General features: G+C 41.9%; 1 protein-coding gene across 1 annotated transcript in view; it reads right to left on the reverse strand.

Moving 5' to 3' along the window:
• Nucleotides 1-25,757, reverse strand: part of VWC2 (von Willebrand factor C domain containing 2) — a 115,398-nt gene that overhangs the window by 4,644 nt on the left and 84,997 nt on the right. The gene's annotated exons all lie outside the window — the stretch shown is intronic.

A 25,757-nucleotide genomic window follows, 5' to 3' on the forward strand; every position in this document is an offset into this window, starting at 1 on the left:
GAGGGGAGAGGGAACTGTGTTCCAAATTCGTGTGTTTTGTTCAAAAGTCACTTAACTCTTTTCTCTGTGTGGTCGTATCAGTAACACAGAGTTAGGTGGTACAAGTGTCAACCCTTGAAGAATTTATAAAATAAGCTTTCTTCATAGGTATATAACTGAATCACTGTGCTGTACATCTGAAACTAACACAACACTGTAAATCAACTATACTGCAATTTAAAAAAGAAAACTAAGCTTTCTTCATGTAAAATGATTTTAGTCTGAGTAGAGGGTTATTCACATGACTTTTAGAATTATATGCACTGTTGCTGTTTCTTCCTGCTTCAAATATTATGATATAGTTCAACAGAGTTACTGCTCCTGTACTTTGTAAATTCTTTTTGAATCAAAACTACATAAAAGTGTTTGGTAAATTATGAACATTTCACTAAAATATAATTTCTACAACCTATTGATATTTCTATAACGGATTCCAATTACTGAAAATTTCTAAATCTTCCATCTTAAAAGCAATGTTCCTATAAATTAACCAAATTATGAGACTCTTGTACCCAACTCCCTCTGAATATGTGTGTGTACACACACACACACACACACACACACACACACATACATTATTTTCCTATGAACCATATTACTTTAAAAATTTTTTATTTTGAAGTTATAGATTCCAGTCAAACCAGGAAGTTGGTACTACAGGGAGAACCCATGTGCTTTTCACTCAGTTTCCCAAGTTACATCTTACATCTTATAACTATAGCACGAAACCAGTGGGAGGAGCTGACAGGTACAGTGGGTACAGTGGGTGTGTGCACACCTGTGTCATTTTGTCATATGCGTAGTTTTGTGTGACCATCAACAGACCAAGATCCAGAACCGCTCCATCACCACCAAGATCACCCTCATGCCTCCGTTTAGAGTCACTATTATCACCCTCCCCACCCGCTCAACCTTAACTCTGGAAATCACTGTCCTTTTCATATCTATAGTTTTGTCATTAAAAGAATGTTATATATGTGGAATGGAACAGTAAGTGACTTCTGAGGTTGGCTTTTTATACTCAGCATAATACCCTTGAGACCTTGCCAAGTTGTCGAAAGCACCAATGGCTCATTCCTTTTACAGAGAAGATGTTTCCATGCTATGGATGGACCCCACTTTATCCATGCACCTACTGACGAACATTTTGGATTTTCTCCCAGTTTTTTGGCTATCAAGGATAAAGCTGCTATAAAAATTCACGTATGTGTTTTGTGTGAACATAATCTTCATTCTTCTGAGATGAGAGCCCAGGAGTGCAATCACTGGAGCCTACAGCAGTTGTAGGTTCAGTTTTATGAGAAACTACCAAACTGTTTACCAGAGTAACTATGAAATTTACATTCCAATCAGCAATCAGTTTATTTGCATTCTCAATCATAATTATTTTAAAATTCTGGTTTGATAATTCCAACATGTCCTATCTGACTCTGGTTCTGGTCTCTTCAAACTGTTTGTTTGTTTGTTTTTTGCCGCCTAGTGTACCTCGTTAATTTCGTTTTGAATGGTCACCCATGATGCACTGGGGAAGAGGAACTACTCTAAAAAGAACTTTAGTAACCCTGACAGCAAGGTGGAGGGAGGGTTCTCAGTCCCATAATTAGGTCTTAACCTTTTCGTATTTGCTTCTGAACTGTGAGCTTCACAAGTGTTTCATAGCCCCCCACCTTCCCCCTTGGTTGTACAGATGGCTCCGGGGGCTGGAGTTGGGTATTTCCCTTCCCCCACTTCAACTGCGCTTGGATAAAACCTCAACAGGTTAGGCTCTGGTCAAGTTTCTCCTGAGATCAGAACTTTTTTAAAAGAACAGAAGGTTCTGAAATATTTCAGAAAGGATACGTACCCCCTTCTTCTGTCAAAAGATGTCAAAGTTCACGTAACTGTGAGGACCCTCTATGTCTGGGGCCCCCGGGGGTTTTGACTCTCAGAAATCCTCCACGTACAGGTTAGGTTTTCCTGCCCCGGCGCTGATTCGCATGGAGGTCTCTGCTCTGGTGAGTTTGATTCTCTACATCTGTCTCTACGTCTCTCCAAATTTTAGGGAGATTCAGTTTGCTTTGTGACCTTACTTCTCTGATGGATCTAAGAAGTGTTACCGATTTTTCCATTTGTTGAGCTTTTTACTTGTTTTTAGGATGGAGAGGTGACTGGAAACCCTACTGATGGACTTTTGAGCCAACTTTGCAGTCCTGGAAAAAAAAATCCCTTGTGGTCATAACGTAAAATTCTTGTTATATATTGATGTATTTGATTTGCTAATAAAAATGTTAAGAAATGCTGTTTATTTATTGAAGATATTGGTTTGTACTTTTTAAAATATTGTCTTTCATTTAGTTTTGGTATCAGGATGATACTGACTTCATAGAATGGGTTGGGAATTATTTCTTCCTCTTCTCTTGTTGGAAGATTTTATAGAAGTGATATTAGTTCTTTAAATGTCTGGTACTTTTCTCCAATGGAAACATCAGGACCTGGAGTTTTGAGGGGACTTTTAAAATTATGAATTCAATTTCCTTAGTAGCTTTCATACAGGTTATCTGTCTCATGTTGGGTAAGTTGAGGCAGCTCATATTTTTCAAGGAGTTGGTTCATATCCTCTAAATTGTTAAATTTATGTGTGTAGAACTGTTAGTGTTCTTTTATTATCCTTTTAATTTCTGTGGGATCTGTAATGACATCTCCTGTTTTATTCTTAATATTAGTAATTTGCATCTTCTCTATTTTTTTTCCCTGTGTTGTATTAAGGGTTTATCAGTTTTGTTGATCTTTAAAAAAAAACAGCTTTTTATTTCATTAATTTTCACAACTGACTTTCTGTTTGCAGTTTTATTGACTTGTTTCGTTTTTATCAATACTATTTTATTCTTTCTATTACTTTCAGTTTGTTTGCTTTTCTTTTTCTTTTTTTAATAAATTTATTTATTTAATTTTGGCTGCCTTGGTCTTTGTTGCTGCGCGCGGGCTTTCTCTAGTTGCGGCGAGCGGGGGCTACTCTTGGTTGCAGTTCACGTGCTTCTCATTGCGGTGGTTTCTCTTGTTGTGGAGCACAGGCTCTAGGTGCGTGGGCTTCAGTAGCTGCAGCGTGTGGTCTCAGTAGTTGTGGCGTGCGTGCTCTAGAGCACAGGCTCGGTAGCTGTGGCACACAGGCTTAGTTGCTCCGCAGCATGTGGGATCTTCCCGGACCAGGGCTTGAACCCCTGTCCCCTGCACTGGTAGGCGGATTCTTAACCACTGTGTCACCAGGGAAGTCCCTGATGTTCTTTTTCTAGTTTCTTGAGTTGGTGATTTACATTATTGATTTGAGAATTTTCCTCTTTTCTAATGTAAGCATTTAGTTCCATAAATTTCTCTTTCAGTTCTACTTTAGCTGTGGTCTCATAAGTTTTGATGTGTGGCAGTTGTATTTTCATTTTCATGGAACACTTACTTTAAATTTATAGACTTGGGGGCTTCCCTGGTGGCGCAGTGGTTGAGAATCTGCTTGCTAATGCAGGGGACACGGGTTCGAGCCCTGGTCTGGGAGGATCCCACATGCCACAGAGCAACTAGGACTGTGAAGCACAACTACTGAGCCTGCGCATCTGGAGCCTGTGCTCCGCAACAAGAGAGGCCACGATAGTGAGAGGCCCGTGCACTGCAATGAAGAGTGGCCCCCGCTTGCCACAACTAGAGAAAGCCCTCGCACAGAAACGAAGACCCAACACAGCAAAAATAAATTCATTAATTAATAAAACTCCTACCCCCAACATCTTAAAAAAAAATTATAGACTTGAAGTCCAAGAACCACTAAGAAACTTGAAAAAAAAAACCACATATGATAACTTGATGAGCTAAAATATAAATTACTGAAGAGAATCCTGATGTACAAAAGCAGTCTGGTCACTATAATTATTCAGTGGCAAATAAAGCAATATTTATATATATGACTTCATTAGTAAGTAGGGGAACAGAGAGAAGCAGTTTTTAATCTTAATTAATCTAATTATAATATCTGATATTTATATGGTACTTTAAAAAATATGATGCATGCAGAAGAACTTTATAAATGGAAATGAGACTTAGAAGGAATAAACATTAGTCCAAGTCACACGGCTCATAACTAATTACTGATACCTTAAATTCTATTGCTGGCCTGGCTGTTACTCAAGGACGCTCAGACTAAAAATGGCTAATTTCAAAACGAACACAGCATAGAATGCCTTTTGGCCTGAGGAACAGTTGTTCAAGCAGGCAGTGGATGGGCGTTGGCTACCTTGAACTTTTCTGTGCTGCTCTGACTTCAGAGCAAGGAGTCCCTACCTGTCGTTCACATCACCTGCACAGTGACTGACTCGCAGTGTCAGAATAGCTTGTATCAGGCCCAGCCCAGGACCCGAGGTGCTGCTGGGGGACTCAACACCAAGGAGGTCTCTCATCCCCTTAGGAGCCCCACATCCAGTCTCCCGAAATGCAGAGTCTGTGTCAAGCCCCCAGTTTTGCCCTAGTTACCAGTGTGAGTGAAGAAATGTCGCTGCCGTAGCAGTACACAAAGGATGTAGCAGCCATCAAGCCATCACGTTACAGCGGCCCTGACGGTGAGCCCTGAGGGAACTCAGGATGGAAGCAGGATGCCCTCAATCCAGCTGTCAGCCACTGCAGCCCACCCCAGCGGTGCACCCTGAGGGGATCCAGGATGGAGAAAAGCAGCGTGCTGGTCCCAGGTAGCTGAGGTGCAGAACAAAGGGATGATTTCAGCGAGCCCAGACCCTTGCACCTTCCCATGCATAGAAAAGCGCTAAATTCCTTAACTTGAGATGCCTGGTTTTCTTTAATTAACAGTAATCTTTTGATGTTCCCACTACCTGGTCTTTGTTGCAAAAACCCCTCTATATCCTGACTCCCCCTTACCTCTTTGGAGCAGTCCCTCAGAGCCACCCGAGAGGCTGCGTCCCGGGCTTAAGTTCTCAGTGCTGTCCTCCAAATAAAACATAACTCTCAACTTTTAGGTTGTGCTTTTCTTCAGTTGACACCAGCACAATCCAGCCCACGATGTCATGTGTCCACTGACCTGACAATAACTTGGGCTGAGGCTCACAAGTTCCAAACCCAGCCTGAACCTGCGGGGACGTCTGGAATTAAGCGTCCCTCCTGGGTGCCCCTGTGTCTCCGGCAGAGCTGCCTGTCACAGTGCCACCCTCAGGGGCCCTCAGGGTCTCCCCGCCAGGGAGGAGGGAGGGTCATCACAGCGTCCAGTGCTGCACGCAGCACAGAGCTGGAACTCAGGGCATGTGCCACTGAGTTACAGTTTTAGAATTAAATAATGAATTGACACAATGAAAATAAAACTGCCACGGCTACACAGAAGGGTAAATTGCCAACACGCTTTAGATTTTTACACGGAATGGTGAGCCACAAGGAGACAGGGCATTAATGAAGAAAGGCCTAAGTGGGTGCCTGGGGGCACCTCCTCCTCCCCCATCAGGGGCTAAGCACTGAGGAAGAGCCCAGCACAGCAGGACGGCAGGGCAGCGAGGGAGACCCAGGCAGCCAGGAGCCCAGCATTCGTCTTCTAGATCAGTGATACCCGCTTCTGCTCTGCCTCGTCTTTTTAGCAAACCGTCTACTGAATTCTTAATTTGTTATTGCATTTTTCAGTTTCAACTTTTTCGGTATAACCCAGTTCTCAGTGGAATTCTCCAGCTTTTCTTCTGTCTTCTTGTGCATGTTAATCTGTTACTTTAAAAACCTTCTGAGATAGTCACCATATCTTGATAAGCTGTGAGCCTCTCATTTCCTAGTTTGCTTTTCTCTTGGTTTGGGGTCATTTGGTATTTCTTGGCTTGCCTGGAAATTTTGAATTAAACAACAGATACTGTGAAAGCGACATCGTACAGGCCCTGGATAGAGCCTTCTGGCTGACAGAGTACAGGAGGGCTACAGTGATCTGGCCGCGAACGGATTTGAGGCTTTGTTCGGGTTGGTCTTTCCCAGCCCCCCCTCACCCCTAGGGCACGGCCTTTCTTGAAGTCTTGGTTGAAAACTCCTGCTGTTTGCTGGGGCCCCTCCACACGCTCTCTTGAGCACTGTGGTCCTGGCAGGTCTCTGCAAGCTCCAGCCACCCAGCTGCTGCCTTCCGCTGGGGTTCTGCTTCTCTTACCTGGCACATTGCAGCTTTGCAGTCTGCAAATGCCTTGAAGGAAAATTACATGAAGAATTTTGGCCTCACTTTTTTGTGGTTCCCTCCTCTTCTCAAATGCAGCCTCCCTCTCAGTTCCCAGCCTCCCTGGCGGCCCAAACACCACCTTCCACCTCCCAGCTCAGCCAGAAGCTGCCACCTGGGCTCTGGCTTTCCGCAGGACATCTGTCTCTGCTCTAGATCCTGCAAATGCCCTGAGCAAACACTGGGGAGGTGAGTATGGAGCTTAGCTCAGTGAGCCTGCCTTTCCTCTGACAGCTAGACCTCCAAGTCCTTTGCACTCTGATATCTTCAAACCATTTTTTTTAAAAAAACTGCATGTATATTTTATCCAAACCTTAGAATTGATCTCACTGGGAGAGTTTTTCCACACACTCTATCATGGTGTGAATGAAAAATGTCACTGTGACATCAGTACACAAAGGATGTTGCAGCCATCAAGCCATCACGTTACAGCGGCCCTGACGGTGAGCCCTGAGGGAACTCAGGATGGAAGCAGGATGCCCTCAATCCAGCTGTCAGTCACTGCAGCCCACCCCAGCGGTGCACCCTGAGGGGACTCAGGATGAGAAAGCACAGGACACTGGCCCCAGATGGCTGAGGTGCAGAACAAAGGGATGATGTCAGTGAGCCCAGACTCTTGCATCTTCCCTTAGAAAAAGCGCTAAATTCCTTAACTTGAGATGTCTGGTTTTCTTTAACTAACTAACAGTAATCTTTTGATGTTCCCACTACCTGGTCTTTGTTGCAAAAACTCCTCTATATCCTGGCCCACCCTTACCTCTTCACAGCAGTCCCTCAGAGCTATCTGAGAGCCTGTCTGGGCTTAAGTCCTCAGTTTTTTTGGCCAAATAAAGCAGAATTCTCAATTTTTAGGTTGTGCATTATTTTTTCAGTTGACACTAGCAATTCCCAAGTGAGAAAGGAGGAGATGCTAAGTTGCCCTGTAAGATAGGATGTTAACCTGTAAAAACTGATCCGACGTTTTCACTGTTTAGGCAAGTGGGGATGGTGACTCGAAGATGCTATGGATTTATTGATCTGTAAAAAGTCAGACAGCAGGTTATGGAATTTAGCATCTCCTAGATGCATTCCTTTCCTGGGTGATTCTGTACCTCCCTGTATTTGAACAGGCTCTTTTGTCTTCCTGCTGGTTCTATCCTCAGCAAATTAAACACAATTTTGCCTGTGTCGTCTATCCATTTATGTAAAAATATAATTTATATCAGGATTCAGTTTCACAGTTTACAGCAAGTACCTCTGACTAACAATTACTAGGATAATCATATGTACAGCATAAATGTATGTGGCTCCTTACTGCTGGGAACTCGGAGTCTGGCTTCACTTTGCTCACCCTCCCTTTGTTCCTACAGGAGATGCGGGGTGGGAACATCGAGGTGGAGAATGTTCGCACCACAGATTTTAGACCTTGGAGATCTTTTATTCAGATTCCCTCATCACAGAGACGGGAAAGCTGAAACCTAGAAATATCAAGAGATTAGAATTGAGATTGTACATTAGACTTCCTTTTGCAAAGCATGGATTTGTCTCTCAAGCGTTTCTGGTACAATCCAACAGGCCAGCTGGCCCACCTGTTTCAAAATTGCAAGTGTGAATGACGACCACAGGGCACCCATTTGCTGTTGCCAACGGCCTCCTAAGGCTTCTTGAATTCAAATGGAATATTTTTAAAACATGTAAATCAAGTTTTTCATTTATTTCCAATTTAGACCATTTCTCCCAATACAGTTTTAGTGGTCACCGTGGAAAGCCGGTGTGGGAGCCTTGGAGCTCCTGGGACACACTGTTCGTTCTCAGGGTACAAGCAGTGTCCACAGGGATGCCCGTGTGTGTCCCCATATTCCATCCAGGCTACCACCCTGCAGCTGCCTCCTGGTTTCCTCCCCTTTGATGGCTCTAGGTCTCAGCTCCTGGGACCTCCTCCTTCAAGGGTCAGTGTAATGCCCGAGCTCCCAGATCCTGCCAGCATCTTCCACCTTCTTCTGCAGTCTGTGCTTCCCTCTGATCCCCGCACACAAGGCACAAACATTCACCTATGGGGGGAAACACTGGCGCTGTTGCCAGACTGTTTAAATGATTCATCACCTTACTCTGGTAGTTAGACCTATAGCTTTATTCAATACCACAGCACGTCATCAAATTTAACCTTCAAAATAGAAGCCTAGGACTTCCCTGGTGGCGCAGTGGTTGAGAGTCCGCCTGCCGATGCAGGGGGCGCGGGTTCGTGCCCCGGTCCGGGAGGATCCCACGTGCCGCGGAGCGGCTGGGCCCGTAAGCCATGGCCGCTGGGCCTGCATGTCCGGAGCCTGTGCTCCACAACGGGAGAGGCCGCAGCACTGAGAGGCCCGCATACCACAAAAAAAAAAAAAAAATAGAAGCCTAAGTAGCATCCTGAAAAAATGGAAGAAATGGCAGCTCCAGGAAATAGCCTTTTTCCAAATGCCATTAATATATCTGTGGACCAAAAACTGTCACCTGCCCTTCCAGTAAACAATGAGTGTTGGGGCCACCAAGCCATCAGCCAATGTGGCCACTCCAGACTGTGGGCCCTGAGGGGAATGCAGGATGGAGAAAAACAGGATACTGGCCCTAGGCAGTCAAGGTGTGTATCAAAGGAATGATTTCAGTGAGCCCAGACTCTTGCATCTTCCCATACGTAGAAAAACACTAAATCCCTTAACCTGAGATAGCTGGTTTTCTTTACGTAGTCGTCTTTTGATGTTCCAACCGCCTGGCCTTTGTTGCAAAGATCCCTTTTTTTGGCGGCCCCCTTACCTCTCCAGAGCCATCCTTCAGAGCTATCTGAGATGCTACTACCTTCCAGGCTTGAAGTCCTGGGAAAGTCTGCCAAATAAAGCATAATTTGAACTTTTAGGTTGTGCATTTTTCTCAGGTGACATATCTAAAAAGTCACCTGAAACATACACAGGGTCAGCAGCGAATGTGAAGTGAACATTGGTGAGATCAGAAGTGAGGGAACAGCCCACCACGATGCAGCAGCAGCAGCAACAAAAGGTACATGGGCCGTGGACATCTGGTCTCCCTTGCAATTCCGTGTGTGGACAGTGACATAGCTGGCCTGTCCGCACATCCCGGCCATCCAGGCACTAGGATGAGCTTCTGAGTCACCCCCGAGACGGCTCCTGGATTGGTCGGACCCCCCTCATATCGGGCTTGTACAAAGGCCGAGAGGGTCTCATCAATTCTGAATGGTAAGCTTTGCAATCAGTAATAATGTTATGAATTAGAACAGAATCTATACTCATAATAGAATAAAATGTCTTGAAACCACAGTTTTCCTAGCCTTCTTCAACCCATAAATTGATATCTGAACAAGAGCTGGATGGATTTGGAAAATCAGTGAGTGTCTAGACCACAGCTGCAGAGCTGACAACATGGATCAACCCTAAGTTATTGTGAACAAATAAGGAAAAGTGAACCAAGCATTGCCTGTTATGTCACATGAGCCAGGATTCAACCCAAGGAGGAAAGAGGGGAAAGGAGATCTAGTGGTGGTCTGGAAGGCATTTAACAGCTGGCTCTCGGATAGAAAGAGGAAAAGGAAAGAAGACCCAGGAAGGAGAACTGCCAGTTATACTTTCATCAAGTCCACCCCGGAGCTGCAACACGTGACTCTGGAAGGAGCCGCAGACTTGGGAACAGAAGTGACCTCCTGGGCATGAAACCCAGGCTGCTCAAGTAAGAGAAACTTGCCCTTAGCAGGAAGGTTGTTCGATGATTTTATCTAATTCGATTCTATGAGAAGACAAAACCTACGGCACACAGGACAGAAAATTATGAGACATTTTCAGTAGACCCAGAAATAGTCTGCTTCATTGAGAGTTTCCTCTTTTATTAATAAAAGTTCCAATTGCACAAAGTGTTCTCCTATACCTTTAAATCCAGCTCCACAGCTAGTATCTTCTCTTTATTTTCCCTAGTTTTATAAAATCAGTGCTTTTCATCTTTTTCTTTATTTGACTTGTTAACAGTCATAATTTTATTGATTTGGTCGAAGATAGTTTTTGGTTTTATCAATTATTTTTTAAAATTTTCTAACTCATTATTTTTCTATGTTTTACTAGCTACTAACTTCTGTATTATTTGTGGACTGTTTGTTTTTCTCTCCTTTGGAATCTCTGCTTGATTTCTGTTTACCCTTGTTTAGAAATGGAAATATTTAAGACAATGATTTTCTTGAAGGATAGTTCACATTCACAGCTGACTAGCTCGGTGGTTTGTTGTGTAGAAGCCCTTCCTTCATTCTGCTCTCTGTGTCCCTTTAGTTCGAACTGGCCATGTTCCTGCTGGTATAACCCCGTCTCCATTCCCGGCTTCTGCTGAGACAGCTGATTAAGTCCACAGCTCACCAGGATCACTTTATCAAATAGTTTTTCAGCCGCAACCCTAGTTTTCTCTTTAGAACAAGCTTTCTAATTTTCTGAAACAGTGGATAGGCTGAGAATGTTCCAAACCTCCCAGTTCTGATTCCCTTTTACTTAACAATTCTGTCTGCAGTTCACCTCTCTCCTGAGAGCTGGCTGTCCTAACCCCTACAGCATCAAAGTGCTTTTCTCACCATCAGGCTCCGGGGGATTGCTGGCCACTGCTCTCTCCTCTGCACAGGACAGATCCAAGGCCAGTAAGACTTTCTCTTCTTTGTTGGACTCTTTCTTTCTTTCCTCCAGAAATTCAAACATGAACTACTTTATGTCTACATACTGGACTCTTTTCACTGATGCTTGGTGAGGCATTTCTATTAACAGACTCAAAAGTCTCTAAGAACATTCTTGTTGTTGTTGTTAATTTGTGTTCAATCTGTTCACTGTTCTGACGTCTCGTTTAGGAAGTGAGATTTCATGCTCTTCCCGACTTCTCTGTCAACGTTTTCCTTTCCATCTTTACACCATTTGCCATGTCCACACCTCTGAGTTAACTCACTTCACTTCTCCACTGCAATTTTTAAACACGGGAAAATAAAATTTTAGTTTTCTCATTAGCTTTCCTAATCTCCCTGAATTACTTTAAATCTAATTTCACAGATAGGTCATTCTTTCCAACGTTTATTTTGAGAACCTAAATTACCTTTTATTCCAAATTTGTTTCCCCTTTCTTTTAGTATATTTCTTTCAGTACATTTATTTTCGCACATGAGTTTCTCTTTTTGGATCCCTAGGGCACCGGTCACGCATCCATCAGCCTGATCTGCTTCTCCACGGCAGGGTCTTGCTTTGACGTCCGGCCTCTGATCTGGGAGGAGTCTCCCTGGACCAGGTTTCTGCTTGAGGGTACGGATCACCTGACTTACCATTCTTCCCTCTCTCCTCAAGGTCAGACACCTCCCTGGCCTCCCTCTTCATTTCCTCAAAGATGTTTCTTTTTGAAAATCTCTTGCCTGTCTAATCCTGTCTCAGCATCTCTGACTCAGAGGGCCCAGACTAGCACAATGAGGGAGACAAAGTCCAGGTTGCAAGGTCAGCGGGGGCAGGGAGGGGGTGACATAAAACACTTGAAGGTGTGTTGACAGGACTGAGCCTTGGGTGGCTTGCTGCAGGTAAGGGGGAGGAAAATTCAGACAGGAAAGAGATGCAGATGAAGCTTATAAATTGCCTTAATTCCCTTTTAGGAATTAAAGTAGAGAATCAGATTCCTTTTAATAATTTTTTGCCTGTGCTTCTGGAATGAGACAGTTCTGATCTCATGGCTTTAGGGTTCCACATTAATCTCTTCAACTGCAGTCTGGGGGTGCGGAAGCTACAAGCATGCCAGGAGTCGACACAACACTGTGTTCCAACACCTGTCCCGTCTCTCCCTCCCTCCCTCCCTCCCCTGTCCCTCTCCACTCCTCTCCCTGCACAGCTTGCAGAGTTGTATCCAAACTATTATAATGACACTCTAAATTGCAGGATGTATGGGGAAAGAGACTAGAAGAGAACACAAAAATGAAGACAGTGGATGGTTTATTGATAGGAAATAGTAGCATGTTGTTCTCTTGTTTTCTAATTTATTTTTTATTGCCGTAATATACGTGTAAATGTTTTAAGGCAGGGCGGCAGGGGGTGGGGAATGAAGCCAGGCTCTACAGAACAAATGAAACATTCCAGAAATCTATCCTACTTCTATTTGCCAACTTTGGACAACTTCCCTGTAAGGGTGGGTCACTTCCCTTAGTTTTGTTTTCTGTTCAATCAATCAAAGAATAGAACAAATATTGACTGCATCACCCGTTTGTTCTCCAGTTTTATGGCATATGTAAATCCACTCTTAAATATTTATATACACTCATTCTCCATGTTAAATAATTTCTAAAACAGAAGAATAATCTGTGAGTAGCAGTTAAGCAGGCAGATGGTGCTGGGATGCTTACCTAGGGGCTGTTTTCCTTTTCTCTCAGGCACATAAAATGATGCAAAAATACAATTTAGTTTTAAGACAAGTTTCAACAAAGAATAGAAAAACTTAATCAGTTGCAGATTATACCAAATAATAAAAACTTTTTAGTATTTGTTCATCCTTTCTAAATATATCTGTAAATTCAACTCCAGATATATATCTCTTTAATAATACAAAAATAAATTACTAATTATTTCAGTTAACATTTGTATTATATAAAAACAACTTCAGTCATTATTAAAAAAGGAGAAATTTCCCTTCAAAAGCTTATTTATGGCTATGCAAATAGAAATCTAACCAAAGACATTGAGGGAAACTTGATACGTCCTAGAACAATATCATGGTGGTATGTTTCAAGGACACAGGCAAAGCATGACAGATGCAGACAATAAGAATGTCTCAGAGAAACTGTAGAGCAGGACAATCTGCACAGGCACCACCCCCAAATATGTCTCTTTGGCATGAGGATTCATTTAGGCTGATTATTTTGAAGACACGGAACGTCTTACATTTTTTCTTATTAGTTAATTAATTAATTAATTTAATTTTGGCTGCATTGGTCTTTTTTGCTGCACGTGGGCTTTCTCTAGTTGCAGCGAACGGGGGCTACTCTTTCTTGTGGTGCGCGGGCTTCTCATTGTCATGGCTTCTCTTGTTGTGGAGCATAGGCTCTAGGCACATGGGCTTCAGTAGTTGTGGCTCGTGGACTCTAGAGCGCAGGCTCAGTAGTTGTGGCACACAGGCTCAGTAGTTGTGGCACACGGGCTCAGTAGTTGTGGCACACGAGCTTAGTTGTTCCGCGGCATGTGGGATCTTCCCAGACTAGGGCTCGAACCCATGTCCCCTGCATTGGCAGGCAGATTCTCAACCACTGTGCCACCAGGGAAGCCCAGAAGGTCTTTCTTTTTACCTCCCCCTTAGCTGCCTAAAGATCTGAGATAAAGGGACTGTCCTTGGAACAGAGTTATCAGCAGGGAGGGATGTCTGCAAAGAATTGGGGTGAGGGGTGGGGGTGGGGGGAACTGGCACAGCCCAGAGGCCAAAGCCCACTCTGTGTCCCACTGTCCCAGCAAATATTTGTTCACCAACATTTGCTTTTCTGTCTCCCTGTGAATTGCCTTCACCCCCTTTGAATTTCCAAGCCACTACTCCCAACATCCTCTTTCATCTTTAGCTGAAGACGGTATTTAAGATGAAGGCTTTGACCATTTTAGCAAGTTACTCAGTTTTCCTGGGTCTCTCCCATGTATACATATTATTAAATTTTGTTTATTTTCTCCTGTTAATCTGTCTCATGTCCATTTTACTCTTAGACCAGCCAGAAGAACTTAGAGGACATCTTCTTCCTCCCCAATAGAACTATGGGACACATTTTGTGGGTCTCATCACACATATCTTGTAATTACATAACTAATTAGTTTCCTAATTATTTCCCAGGACAACCCACACAACTAAAGCCATAACAGAAGAAGACAAAGGAACATAGAGGTACGATAGGGGTGGGGACAAATGAGCTCTTTATTTTTTAAACATTCTAATAAGTCACTGTTATTCCAGGTTTCCTGTTACCCCAAATATAATTCCTGCCCTGGTCTTGTGAATCTCTCAAGCAGGACAAGCTGTATTGTCAGATGGGAGTTGCTATGTAGGCAGGCAATACTCCAAAGATGTGAACTAGTAAAAACAAAAAGAGAAAAAGACTTGGAGAGCTGGGGCCAACTGGACTCTCCTCTCCTCAAGCTCATGTACCTTCACCTCCTGGGCCAGTTGCTCCTAAGGCCCCAGGACAACTGCACTCACGTGAAACACAAAACTGGGTCCCGGGGCCCAAAAGAACCAGGACCAGGAATGGGTACTTCCGAGCAAGGCCTCAGCCCCCAAGGAATGGAAAAGGAGCCAAGAAAGGGTGAGACATTTGAATGGATCAATTCCCATAGGAAAGCTGGATACAAAGTCTACTATTCACAAAAGATGCCAATGCCAGGTAAACTGACGGTTGATTTTAATGTAACCTTTAACCCTAGAGCTATTTAAACTATTCTGTCATAGGATAAAATAAAGAGCCCCCCAGTAATATCGTGAAGCCAGAAAAACTTAAATTCCAAAGTCTAATAAAGATGGTAGTGATGCACTGAGAAATGCAAGTATGGTTCAACATTAGAAAACATCAACATGCTTTATACTAATGCCTATAACAGCAAATCCTTTATCATATGAAGTCATTTTATAACATTTAGCAGACACTCTTAGTAAAACACTGCAAAGGCAGAAAACTCTTAAAAGGAAAGCTGTCCAACAAAATCTAATGAGAGTTGTCCTCTTAAATGATGAGGCACTAGAATCATTTCAGTTAAAATCAAGGACTAGGGGGGTGGAGTCAAGATTGCGTACGAAGACGATGTGGAATTCGCGTCTCTGCACAACTAGGGCACCTACCAGGCACCCGTGGGGGACCATGGACACCTAAGGGGAAGGAAGGAACCCCAAGAGACCGGGTAGGATGTGGAGCATGGGGGGAGTGAAGGGGAAGGAGAAGTGGAGGTGGGACAACACTGGCACCCCTGAGGGGCAGCTGGGGGAGGGGAAGGGATCCCACACCCGAAGGGGGAAACTGGGGGACCATTGGGAGGGCAGAGGATCAAAAGGGAGCGTGGCCAGGTTTCCCCTGCCCAGGTGGACCCCCAGGAACCTGCTGAGATGCCAGGCGTGATCCTCTGCCCACCGAGGGCCCCTCCAGCCACGCGGGTCCTGAAGGAGAGGGAGGGAGGGAAGGGGGAGCAAAAGTAAAAGCCGGGCCTCTGGGACCGGCACCCCTGAAGGGTGGCTGGGGGAGGGGAGGAGTTCCTACACCCAGCGGGGCCCACCCACGGTTAGGGGTCCAGCAGTGATGGGGGAGACTGGGGGAGACGGTGGGGGAGGGGAGCGAAGGAACGGAAGGGAACGGGGCTAGCGCTTTCCCTGTCCACTTAGGCGCCGGGGAACCTATTGGGCTCCCTGCCCTAGGAGCTTCCCTCCTGCCAGGCAGAGCCCAAGCCCCGCCCCTACCCCCCCACCCAGGGCCCCACCTCTACACTCGGAGACCCCCTCTGAGACCCCCTCCAACACGCTGGGCCTAAACCCCACCCACACGCCCTCACTCAGGGCCCCACCTGCACACTCCACACTCCAGAGGCCCTCCTTCCATGTCCCGCCGCTCCCCTTCCACACAGGTCCTAAGTAGAGGCCCCGCCCCACACTTGAAGGATGCCCCGCTTAGGCCCCGCTCCCAGGGCCTTTTCCGGCTGCAGCTGCATGGGTTCTGAGACTAGGCCTCACCCCATGCTCAAATGTCGCACCACCACCCGCCTAGGTCCTGCCCCACCCAAAACCCCAACCCCTGCCTAAGTTCCACACCCCCCTAAACTCTGCCCCCATAGCCAAGGCTTTATTATGTTTTTTCATCTTTTAGATTGGGCTTCTGTTTTACCTAGTGGATTCATTGTTGTTCATTCATTTATATTTTTATTTTTTCTAAGCTTTTATTTTTCCAATTTTATTTTATTCTTTATACTTTGTTATTGCTCTCTCCTTTTGGCTTGTTCCCCACCCCCCGCCCCGGTTTTTTTTTTTTCCCTCTGGTGTGGTGTTATTTTACCATGTTGCAGTTGTTTCAATTGTATTTTTATTTTTCCTAATATATTTTTTATCTTTCTAATTTTATTTTGTGTATTCTTCTTTGTTATTGTACCACTCCTTTTTTCTTTTTCTTTCTCTTTTTTTTCTTTTTTTTTCCCACACCACATGGCTTGTGGCATCTTGGTTCCCAGGCCAGAGGTCTGGCCGGAGCTCATGTGGTGGGAGCTCCAAGTCCAAACCGCTACATTAACAGAGAACTTCAAACCCCAGGGAATATTAATCGGAGTGAGGCCTCCTGGAGGTCCTCATCTCAGCACCAAGACCTGGCTCTCTCCAACTGCCTGCAAACTCCAGTGCTGGACACCTCAGGCCAAACAACCAGTAAGAGAGGAATAGAGCCCCACCCATCAAACAAAAAATGAAACGATAAAAAAATACATTACAGATAAAGGAGCAAGGTAAAAACAAGACCATATAAACGAAGACACAATAGGCAACCTACCTGAAAAAGAATTCAGAGTAATGATAATAAAGATGATCCAAAATCTCAGAAACAGAATGGAGAAAATACAAGAAACATTTAACAAGGAACTAGAAGAACTAAAGAGCAAACAAACAGTGATGAACAACACAATAACTGAAATTTAAAACACTCTAGAAAGAATCAATAGCAGAATAACTGAGGCAGAAGAATGGATAAGTGACCTGGAAGATAGAATGGTGGAAGTAACCGCTGGAAATGGTAGAAGTAAATGCTGGAGAACAGAATAAAGAAAAAAGAATGAAAACAATTGAGGACAGTCTCAGAGACTTCTGAGGCAACATTAAATGCAGCAACATTCGAATTATAGGGGTCCCAGAAGAAGAGCAAAAGAAAGGGACTGAGAAAGTATTTGAAGAGATTATAGTCGAAAACTTCCCTAACATGGGAAAGGAAATAGTCAATCAAGTCTACAAAGCCAGAGAGTCCCATACAGGATAAATCCAAAGAGAAACATGCCAAGACACATATAAATCAAACTATCAAACATTAAATACAAAGAAAAAATATGAAAAGCAGCAAGGGGAAAGCAACAGATAACACACAAGGGAATTCCCATAAGGTTAACAGCTGATCTTTCAGCAGAAACTCTGCAAGCCAGGAGGGACTGGCAGGACATATTTAAAGTGATGAAGGAGAAAAACCTACAAGGAAGATTACTCTACCCAGCAAGGATCTCATTCAGATTCGATGGAAAAATCAAAAGCTTTACAGACAAGCAAAAGCTACGGGAATTCAGCACCACCAAACCAGCTCCACAACAAATGCTAAAGGAACTTCTCTAAGCAAGAAACACAAAAGGAGAAGAAAAAGACCCACAAAAACAAACCCAAATCAATTAATAAAATGGTAATAGGAACATATATATTGATAATCACCTTGAATGTAAGTAAATGGAATAAGTGCTCCAACAAAAAGACAGAGACTGGCTGAATGGATACAAAAACAAGACCCTTATATACGCTGTCTACAAGAAACCCATTTCAGACCTAGGGACACATACAGACTGAAAGTGAGGGGATGGAAAAAGATATTCCATGCAAATGGAAATCACAAGAAAGATGGAGTAGCAATACTCATATCAGATAAAATAGACTTTAAAATAAAGACTGTTACAAGAGATAGGAAAGGACAGAACATAATGATCAAGGGATCAATCCAAGAAGAAGACAATTATAAATATTTATGCACACAATATAGGAGCACCTCAATACATAAGGCAAATGCTAACAGCCATAAAAGGAGAAATTGACAGTAACACAATAATAGTGGGGGACTTTAACACGCCACTTACACCAATAGACAGATCATTCAGACAGAAAGTAAATAAGGAAACACAAGCTTTTTTAAATGACCCAATAGACCAGATAGAGTTAATTGGTACTTTTAGGACATTCCACCCAAAAGCAGAAGAATATACTTTCTTCTCAAGTGCACACAGAATGTTCTCCAGAGTAGATCACATTTTGGGTCACAAATCAAACCTTGGAAGATTTAAGAAAATTGAAATCATATCAAGCACCTTTGCCACCCACAACGCTATGAGGTTAGAAATCACTTTACAGGAGAGAAACAGTACAAAATATAAATACATGGAGGCTAAACAGTGCACTGCTAGATAACAAAGAGATCACTGAAGAAATCAAAGAGGAAATCAAAAATTACCTAGAAACAAATGACAATGAAAACATGATGATCCAGGGCTTCCCTGGTGGCACAGTGGTTGAGCATCTGCCTGCTAATGCAGGGGACACGGGTTCGAACCCTGGTCTGGGAAGATCCCTCATGCCGCGGAGCAACTAGGCCCGTGAGCCACAACTGCTGAGCCTGCACGTCTGGAGCCTGTGCTCCGCAACAAGAGAAGCTGAGATAGTGAGAGGCCCACGCACCGCAATGAAGAGTGGCCCCCGCTTGCCACAACTAGAGAAAGCCCTCGCACGGAAATGAAGACCCAACACAGCCAAAAATAAATAAATAAATAAATTAATTTTAAAAAAAAAACCAAAAAACATGATGATCCAAAACCTATGGGATACAGCAAAAGCAGTTCTAAGAGGGAAGCTCATAGCAATTCAAGCTCACCTCAAGAAACAAGAAAAATCTCAAATAAATAATCTAATCTTACATCTAAAGCAACTAGGAAAATAAGAACAAAGAAAACCCAAAATTAGTAGAAGGAAAGAAATCATAAAGATCAGAGCAGAAATGAATAAAATAGAAACAAAGAAAACAATAACAAAGATCAATAAAACTAAAAGCTGGTTCTTTGAGAAGATAAAGAAAATTGATAAACCTTTACCCAGACCCATCAAGGAACAAAGGGATAGGACTCAAAACAATTATACTGGAAATGAAAAAGGAGAGATTATAACTGACACCGCAGAAATACAAAAGATCATAAGATATCATACAAGCAACGATATGGTAATAAAATGGACAACCTGGAAGAAAAGGACAAATTCTTGGAAAAGTACAACCTTCCAAGATTGAACCAGGAAGAATTAGAAAATATAAATAGACTAACTACAGGTAATGAAATTGAAAATGTAATTAAAAATCTTCCAATAAACAAAAGTCCAGGACCAGATGGCTTCATGGGCGAATTCTATCAAATATTTAAAGAAGAGTTAACACATACCTTTCTCAAACTCTTCCAAAAAATTGTAGGGGGAGAAACACCCCCAAACTCGTTCTACAAGGCCACAATCACCCTGATACCAAAACCAGACAAAGATATTGCAAAAAAGAAAACTATACACCAATATCACTGAAGAACATAGATACAAAAAGCCTTAACAAAATACTAGCAAAGAGCATCCAACAACACATTAAAAGGATCAAGTGGGATTTATCCCAGGGATGCAAGGTTTCTTCAATACATGCAAGACAACCAATGTGATACACCATATTAACAAATTAAAACCAAATGATCATCTCAATAGATGCAGAAAAAGCTTTTGGCAAAATTCAACACCCATTTGTGATAAAAAGCTCCGCAGAAAGCGTGCACAGAGGGAACCTACCTCAACATAATAAAAGCCGTGTATGACAAACCCACAGCAAACATTCTCAATGGTGAAAAACTGAAAGTGTTTCCTCTAAGGTCAGGAACAAGACAAGGATGTGCACTCTTGCCACTATTATTCAACATAGTATTGTAAGTCCTAGCCCAGCAATCAGAGAAGAAAAAGAAATAAAAGCAATACAAATTGGAAAAGAAGTAAAACTGTCACTGTTTGCAGATGACATGATACTATACATAGAAAATCTTAAAGATGCCACCAGAAAACTACTAGAACTAATCAATGAATTTGGTAAGGTTGCAGGATACAAAATTAATGCACAGAAATCCCGTGCATTCCTATACACTAACAACAGAAGATCAGAAAGAGAAATTAAGGAAACAATCCCATTTACCATCACAACAAAAAGAATAAAATACCTAGGAATAAACCTACCTAAGGAGGCAAAAGACCTGTACTCAGAAAACCATAAAACACTGATGTAAGGAATCAAAGAAAACAAAAACAGATGGAGAGATATACCATGCCCCTGGATTGGAAGAATCAATACTGTGAAAATGACTATACAACCCAAAGCAATCTGTAGGTTCAATGCAATCTCTATCAAATTTCCAGTGGCATTTTTCACAGAACTAGAAAAAGAAATTTTACAATTTGTGTGGAAACACAAAGGACCCCGAATAGCCAAAGCAATCTTGAGAAAGAAAAACGGAGCTGAAGGAATCAGGCTGCCTGACTTCAGACTATACTACAAAGCTACAGTAATCAAGACAGTATGGTACTGGCACAAAAACAGAAATACAGGTCAATGGAACAGGATAGAAAGCCCAGAGATAAATCCATGCACATATGGTCACCTTATCGTTGACAAAGGAGGCAAGAATATACAATGGAGAAAAGACAGCCTCTTCAATAAGTGGTGCTGGGAAAATGGACAGCTACATGTAAAAGAATGAAATTAGAAAAAACCCTAACACTACAACTAAAATAAACTCAAAATGGATTAAAGACCTAAATGTAAGGCCAGACACTATAAAACTCTAAGAGGAAAACACAGGCAGAACACTGTATGACATAAATCACAGCCAGATCCTTTCTGACCCACCTCCTAGAGAAATGGAAATAAAAACAAAAATGGGACCTAATGAAACTTAAAAGTTTGCACAGCAAAGGAATCCATAAACAAGACGAAAAAACAGCTCTCAGAATGGGAGAAAATATTTGCAAATGAAGCAACTGACAAAGGATTAACCTCCAAAATATACAAGCAGCTCATGCAGCTCAATATCAAAAAAACAAACAGCCAAATCAAAAAGTGGGCAGAAGACCTAAATAGACATTTCTCCAAAGAAGACATACAGATGGCCAACAAATGCATGAAAAGATGCTCAACATCACTAATCATTAGAGAAATGCAAATCAAAACCACAATGAGGTATCACCTCACAGTGGTCAGAATGGCCATTATGAAAAAATCTATAAAAAATAAATGCTGGAGAGGGTGTGGAGAAAAGGGAAGCCTCTTGCACTATTGGTGAGAATGTAAATTGATACAGCCACCATGTAGAACAGTATAGAGCTTCCTTAAAAAACTAAAAATAGAACTACCATATGACCCAGCAATCCCACTACTTGGCATATACCCCGAGAAATCCATAATTCAAAAAGATACATGTACCACAATGTTCATTGCTGCACTATTTACAATAGCCAAGACATGGAAGCAACCTAAGTGTCCATCAACAGATGATTGGATAAAGAAGATGTGGCACATATATACAATGGAATATTACTCAGCCATGAAAAGGAACAAGATTGAGGTGATTTCACTACTATTTGTAGTGAGGTGGATGGATCTAGAATCTTTCATACCGAGTGAAGTAAGTCAGAAACAGAAAAACAAATACTGTATGCTAACGCATATATATGGAATTTTAAAAAGGAGTACTGATGAACCTAGTAGCAGGGCAGGAATAAAGACACAAACGTAGAGAATGGACTTGAGGGCACAGGGGGAAAGGGGAAGCTGGGTTGAAGTGAGAGAGTAGCACTGATGTATATACACTACCAAATGTAAAATGGATGTCTAGTGGGAAACTACTGCATAGCACAGGGAGATCAGCTCCGTGCTTTGTGATGACCTAGAGGGATGGGATAGGGAGTGTGGAAGGGAGGCTCAAGAGGGAGGAGAAATGGGGATATATGTACACATATAGTTGATTCATTTTGTTGTACAGCGGAAACTAACAAAACATTGTAAAGCATTTATACTCCAATAAAGATGTGATTAAAAAAAAAGTCAAGGACTAGAAGAGAAAGCCCCCTCTCATCATTGCTTTATTTACACTTGAACACTGTAGAAAATGAAAAGGGACAAAGAATGAAATCACTCAGCAAACACTGGGAAACTACTGAGGAGTCTATCCATCCTGCTGCTGGTTAAGTGGAGACACACGGAAAACCAAATAACTGTCCTTTCTTAAAAGGAAATTAGATAAGAATTCCATTTTCAATAGTGAGCACACCTAAAAATTCTAAGAATAAAATTAACAAAGTTAGCAAAGGGCTAACTTAAAAAATTAACTATGGAAAGAAATGACACAAGAACTAAAGAGAAGGATGTACTGTATACCAGGAAGGGGACATTATACATCACAAATACTGTGTCTCAGGGCCTTCCCATTGGGATGGGGCAGAGCTGTTTGTGAAGGCCACCAGCTTTGGGTCAGGACCCTACATTGCTACCCCTGCAAGTCAGAATGAAATATGAGCAGACAGGCCCTCATGGGACAGAAGCTCTCCTTGGTCAGCCCCACTGCAGTATATACAAGCTGGAATGTGCAAAGAGAAACCCTCCATGGGTAAGATAACATCATCTTTAGTCTCAAATCATTCCTACAAAGTTTTGCCAAGAGAGTATCCAGCAAATAATAAAAATGAATAAACACATTAGGAGACCAGTCAACAGGAATAAAATCTATAGATTAGAGACAGAATTGCTCCAGATATTGGAATTATCTGACATGAAATTTTTTTTGATCTTTTTTTATACTCTGTTACAAGATGATATCAAGTAAAAATAAGGTTATTACCATTAGATTTTATACAAGACTGCAGTTTGGATCTATATGGAGACAGCAAATTCCCCTCTACTTTTCTATCTCTAGTCCTAGACCGTGTTAGGGTGTTTATGGAACATAATCGGCCATAGTTAGGTAACTGTACGTCCATCTTTCCATGTCTTGAGATAGAAATTCTCCAAGACCAGAAAGAAATGAATGTAAACCCAATACATTAGTATAGCCCAAGAAAAAAAATGTCAGTCGTAAACGGGACTGATCAGCCACATCAGCACAGAAGCAAAACAGTCACAAAGATAAATATCCAACGGTGTCACAGTAATTTGAATTTTATGGATAATTCCCCTCGTTCTAAGCCCATGCTCACCATGCAGACTTTTTTGCTTAATGATAAACTATTCCATTGTTTATGCATCATAAAAGTGTCACAGAATTTAAAGGAAATTTGCTCACTATATTAAAGAAGGTAAAAGACAGAAATTGAGAATTTTGGCAGAGAACTAGAAACTATAAAGAAAGAATCAAGTGGAAGTCCTAAAACTGGAGATAGTAATATTCAATATTAAGGTGTCAAAGGGGGGAAAAAAGAAGGCAATGGGAAGAAGTAACACAGAGTAGGCACATCTGAAGATGGAGTGAATGAGCTGAAGACAGTTCAGAAGAAAATATGCAGAATGAATCATAAAGAGACAAAACATTAAAAACTATGGAGAGTATGTGACAGACGCAAAGGAGCTCACAAGAAGATTAAACCAGGGGTCTACAGACTCTGCAAAGTGCCAAAGAGTGGACGTTCTGGGCTTTCTGAACTAGACCATCTCCAGCAAACTCACCTCTGCCACTGTAGCATGAAAACAGCCATGCACAACACATGAATAAGTGTGGCTGTCTTCCAATACAACTTTATTTATAGAAACAGGCAGAGGGTCGAATTTGGCCAGTCAGCCACATAGTTGAGTCCTGATCTAACATATAAGAAATTAAAATGCCAGCAGTCAAGGAGAAAATAATTCATGAGCAGTTTTTAAAAAGGTTATGGCACAGAACTTTCAAAACTTATGAAAGACATCGTGCCACAGATAAAAGAAGCCCTTTAAAAACAAAAGAGGAAAGAAACTCTCCAGGAAGTAGGCATAGAGGGAACTTACCTCAACATAATAAAGGCTATATATGACAAACCCACAGCCAACATCATTCTCAATGGTGAAAAACTGAAACCATTTCCACTAAGATCAGGAACAAGATAAAGTTGCCCACTCTCACCACTATTATTCAACATAGTTTTGGAAGTTTTAGCCACAGCAATCAGAGAAGAAAAAGAAATAAAAGGAATCCAAATCGGAAAAGAAGAAGTAAAACTGCCACTGTTTGCAGATGACATGATACGATACATAGAGCATCCTAAAGGTACTACCAGAAAACTACTAGAGCTAATCAATGAATTTGGTAAAGTAGCAGGATACAAAATTAATGCACAGAAATCTCTTGAATTCCTATACACTAATGATGAAAAATATGAAAGAGAGATTAAGGAAACACTCCCAATTACCACTGCAACAAAAAAAATAAAATACCTAGGAATAAACCTACCTAAGGGGACAAAAGACCTGTATGCAGAAAACTATAAGACACTGATGAAAGAAATTAAAGATGATACAAACAGATGGAGAGATATATCATGTTCTTGGATTGGAATAATCAACATTGTGAAAATGACTATCATACCCAAAGAAATCTACAGATTTAATGCAATCCCTATCAAACTACCAATGACATTTTTCACAGAACTAGAACAAAAAGTTTCACAGTTGTATGGAAACACAGAAGACCCTGAATAGCCAAAGCAATCTTGAGAAAGAAAAATGGAGCTGAAGGAATCAGGCTCCCTGAATTCAGACTATACTACAAACCTACAGTAATCAAGACAGTATGGTACTGGCACAAAAACAGAAATATAGATTAATGGAACAGGACAGAAAGCCCAGAGATAAACCCATGCACATATGGTCACCTTATATTTGACAAAGGAGGCAAGAATATACAATGGAGAAAAGACAGCCTCTTCAATAAGTGGTGCTGGTGAAACTGGACAGTTACACATAAAAGAATGAAATTAGAATACTCCCTAACATCATACACAAAAATAAACTCAAGATGGATAAAAGACCTAAATGTATGGCCAGTCACTATAAAACTCATAGAGGAAAACATAGGCAGAACACTCTATGACATAAATCACAGCAAGATCCTTTTTGACCCACCTCCTAGAGAAATGGAAATAAAAACAAAAATAAACAAATGGGACCTAATGAAACTTAAAAGCTTTTGCGCAGCAAAGGAAACCATAAACAAGATGAAAAGACAACCCATAGAATGGGAGAAAATATTTGCAAATGAAGCAACTGACAAAGGATTAATCTCCAAAATATACAAGCAGCTCATGCAGCTCAATATCAAAACAACAAACAACCCAATCCAAAAATGGGCACAAGACCTAAATAGACATTTCTCCAAAGAAGACATACAGATTGCCAACAAACGCATGAAAGGATGCTCAACATCACTAATCATTAGAGAAATGCAAATCAAAACTACAATGAGGTATCATCTCACAGAGGTCGGAATGGCCATCATCAAAAAATCTACAAACAATAAATGCTGGAGAGGGTGTGGAGAAAAGGGAACCTTCTTGCACTGTTGGTGGGAATGTAAATTGGTACAGTGACTGTGGAGAACAGTATGGAGGTTCCTTAAAAAATGAAAAATAGAACTACCATACCACCCAGCAATCCCACTACTGGGCATATACCCTGAAAATAGCATAATTCAAAAAGAATCATGTACCACAATGTTCACTGCAGCACTATTTA

This window comes from Aethalodelphis obliquidens, unplaced genomic scaffold, assembly GCF_003676395.1.
Source record: "Aethalodelphis obliquidens isolate GAN/ISIS:26980383/991018 unplaced genomic scaffold, ASM367639v1 scaffold27, whole genome shotgun sequence".
In the NCBI taxonomy this organism is placed as follows: domain Eukaryota; kingdom Metazoa; phylum Chordata; class Mammalia; order Artiodactyla; family Delphinidae; genus Aethalodelphis; species Aethalodelphis obliquidens.